This window comes from Cupressus sempervirens, chromosome 5 (assembly GCF_028749045.1).
Source record: "Cupressus sempervirens isolate cs-2001-9-10 chromosome 5, ASM2874904v1, whole genome shotgun sequence".
NCBI classification, from domain to species: domain Eukaryota; kingdom Viridiplantae; phylum Streptophyta; class Pinopsida; order Cupressales; family Cupressaceae; genus Cupressus; species Cupressus sempervirens.
The window spans coordinates 471,634,445-471,638,717 of NC_143122.1; the positions used below are offsets into that span (position 1 = coordinate 471,634,445).

At 33.8% G+C, this 4,273-nt stretch overlaps 1 pseudogene; it reads left to right on the forward strand.

Moving 5' to 3' along the window:
* Positions 1–2,988: 2,988 nt before the first annotated feature.
* On the forward strand, positions 2,989–3,636 carry LOC149556803 (KH domain-containing protein At5g56140 pseudogene; annotated as a pseudogene).
* Positions 3,637–4,273: the final 637 nt, after the last annotated feature.

The following is a 4,273-nucleotide window of genomic DNA, read 5'->3' on the forward strand; positions in this document are numbered from 1 at the left end:
GTGTGAGATTCCTCTTAAGGAGGAATAATCTAAATTACAAATTACAATATATATTTGTCCTCACATATTCCACTAGAGGACAAAATATGATGTAGTGGAAAAAGGACAAAAAAGAAATATATTAGGATACCTTGGATTATATCCTAATATATTATAACAATAAATAAAGGAGGTCTAACCCTGGTTTATAAACACACCAAGGAAAGATTACAACTTCTAACACCCCCCTTTAATCTTTACTTGGGGTAATTATATCAAGGGGTATTAAACCCATAATTTACAATGAAATAGCAACAACTTGATCTTTTAGAGTGTCTTCAATTGTGCAAAGGTCTCTTGTGAGTGTATGCAAATCTTCATAGAGCCAAGAGAGAAGTGGATAGGTCATCTGAATGTACACCAAATAATATTGTCTTGTATGTGCCTGGATGGATTACTTGAAAAAAACATAGACACAAGAAACAAGACAACTGTCCACAAGGAGTATTTCATCATAAATTCAAATTAGAAATCCTTTTGAAACGAGGATAAGAAAACTCTCATAGAGAAAAGAGAGAAAAATGTGACATGTCACCACAGAGCAATGGAGTTAACCTGATATCAAGATAAATTATATACTCAAAATATTATCAACAAGGTCAAATTGAGTAAAAAGATTGATCATTTTTCTCATTAAATTTATATTATACTAATGCACAAATGACCACAGACAAGGCCAACTAATGATACCTACATCAATATTTCATCAATCACATGGATATAGACAGTCCACTAATGAATCATCCCACTGCAAGCTAATGGGCTGCAACACCATAACTTACATGACTCATGATCTAAGCAATGAAGTATGTAGAGCATTATCACATTAATATATGAAAATAAAGTAAAAAGAGAGACATGCTGATCAAATTAGTATTATCATGATTTTGTTAGGATATTAAAAGGAATGGATTATGAGGATTTAACAACATATTGCCTTCAAAATTTGATCAAATCATCTAAATTTATGGGGAAAACTCCACTAATAGTTTCCTCTTCATTGAGGAACAAAATGGAAAAACATGGAGGGAAACTCCATAAATATCAATCTTTCAAAGTGGAACCAATAGATCGTGGGTCAAAACAACTTTCTCAAATAGAGTCTCCAATATTGGAGTGCTCCAAGATATGGTAGCCTCGTCACCTATACACTCAAAAAATGAGCAAAGTGTAGGAAGTCATACCATGAATAAATCACAACTAGGAGCATACACCAAGGAGAGAAGGAGCTTGGAATGGGAAATCCCCATAAAATATCATCCTCACATTAAGGAACAAGGTGGAACAAATGGAGGGAAACTCCATTGAAGTAAGTGCACACCAATTCTAGGTTGGAGGGATACTCCATGGGCCAGATAAGGCAACTATGAGTCAGTTTAAAACTGTCGTGTCCACCATAGTTATCCTTGATAAATTGGCTCTCGATGCAACTTACAAAAAAATAATAATAATAAAAGAATGGTATTAAACCATGAAATGCTACTATGAGCATAAAAAGATGCTATAAAAGCATAAGACTACAACTATGTGCATAGATAGATCATTAGAACATAGTATAATTAAATCAAATCAGCAAATAATGAAGGCAATAGTGTAAGATAACTTATAAACCTAAATAATTTGAGATAAGTAAGAAATATTTGGAAGAGCAATAAGCATAAGTTATCAGATAATGTCTCCATGCAAGGTGAACATGGGTATGTAAACTATTTGAAGGATTGAAAGAATTAACGATATTTACTTTACACAAGAACATACTCATCACAATCAAAATAGCTTGTATATTTATCTTGGTATATATGTGTGCACCCATATATACTTGAATAAATATACCTAAAAAAATATTATAGTATGAAATCCCACAAGTACAATTATGAAATCATAGCTTAATGCTAGAAAAATGATTACCCCCTTTATTTTTTTAGAATAATCACCTTTATGTTGAATACCTTGGTTCAAAATATAATCTCAAAGTAATAAGAACATAAAGTCATGGGGCTAGAAAAGATCTCCCCTTTTTCCTCATAAATATGCCTCCAAGATTGGAAGTGTTTCAAAAAGTAATTTTTTTGAAATAAAACATTAAGAAAGATATAACTATGTGCATACAAAGGATGGCATATAAAATATTTTTAAAAAAGTCCCTTTTCTATATAGAAAGAGATGTGTAAAACCATTGTATAATTGATAGTGAGACACACTAATCAATACTTGGTGAAAGACAAAGAATCAGTGAAAATTGTAGCTATAAATCACCCCCTTGAAAAGGTATAAGTTACAATGAAATTAATATACCCTATTTAACATTTGGTGCAAAATCAGATTTGTAGCATCCTTTAGCAAGTTCTTCAAACAAACAATAAATGCAATATGTGTTATGCATATATGAGAGTTTGAAATATTTAATTTCATTTTGTAAAATTAATATAAGCACCCCTATATATTATATAAACTAATAAGATATAACTTCTATTGAAGTACTCCACCAAAAAAAAATGTTTTCTACAAATAATAATCAAAATGAATGTCTTTTCATATCATTTAATTTAATCTATAGAATTAATGATTAAAAATAGAGAAAAAGATAATTTTTAAAAAAACTTAGATAAAAAGTTTTAAAAGTTGCAAGTGTACTACATGCTCTCAAGACTGCATTTCTCAGAATATTGAAGTGTACACACTATGGGAAAAAAAAAGTTAGAGAATACCAAGTTAGAAATGGAAAAAAAAAAAAAAGTCAGAGAATAATGATTAGGAGGCTGTCAAGCTTGTTGCAAAGATAGAGAATACGTGACAACAAATACTTGTGAAAAAGGCAGATTATGAAGCTCATTATAAAAAAATGCAGAGAATAAAAATAATGATAACGTTGCATATCTAAAGAATAAAAATAATGATTATAGCAGAGAGAATAAAGAAACGTTACAACTGAATCTTTGTATATAGAGAGACTAGGGTCTCCCGATAAAATAAAAATAAAAGAGGAAACTAGAAAGCTTATCATATAGCTTTCTGGAGCTTGAATCCTTTATAAGTTGCAATAATATCACATACCCAAATTTAGTAGAAGTATTCTTTTGCCAGATTTAGCAGTTATTGTGTGAAATCTATTGAAGAAAGAAATGTTGGCCAGATACATGAAATTTTTGCCTTTAGCTACACATTCTTCGCAGCTTGTTGGCATGCGCTCTTCCTCTGTTGCCTTCACCGATCATGAAAACATGTATCTCACTGAGTTGCTAGCTGAGTGGCAAAAACTTGGTCCATTTGTGCAAGTCTTGCCAATGTGCTATCATCTTTTGGGGCAGGAGGATGAGCATGTTACAACCTTCTCCTCATGCATGGCATGGAGCAACAGGTGGAGGCTCTACAGGACTAGTTGTGAAGAAAACCATGAGAGTTGATGTTCTAGCTGACAAATATCCTAATTTTAAGTTTGTGGGACGCCTACTTGGGCCTAGGGGTAACTCGTTGAAGAGAGTTGAAAAGAATACTGATTGTAGGGTATTAATCAGAGGACGTGGCTCAATCAAAGACCCCACAAGAGAAGAGATGATGAGGGACAAGCCAAGGTATGAACATCTCAATGAGCCTTGATAATGAGATTATGAACGATTTGACGGGATTGAAACCTGTTTCGTACCAGCAGATGAATAATGAAAGCAACCTGGCCATACATTTCCTCTCCATTGTGAATACGAGGGGATTGAGGGAAATCATAGATCCCCGTGGAGGAAGGAGGTAAAAAAATGGAGTTGATGATGATATAAGATATCATGCATTGTCTGCACATTGAAGCTCTCTTCAACCTTAGTGTATGGAGCTAAGAACACGTGAATCGCTGCTATAGCAATTAGTAACACATCAAATCCTTTGTAGAAGAACTGTTTGGAAATACTCGAGCATTCCATGCTGTCTACTTGTGACTTCACAGCAGTTCAAACAGAAATAATAGCTCACTAGTTCAACCCACCCTTGACCAGTGGATAAGCAAGCACAAAGAATAGATATAAACACTGCAGCACGTGATGAGGAGAGTAGCAGGGCTAGCGACAGAATGCCTAAGCATGGAAGGGGAGAAGAGGCCTTCGATGAAAGAGGTGGTTCAGGAACTACTGTGGAGTAAAGGCGGGGAAAGACCTCATGCATGGATGGAAAATGATGTAGCGAGCAATCCAAAAGAACTGGTGGGGTTGATAATTGATGATTGTAGAGCTCTCGTTCAAAGGCAAAA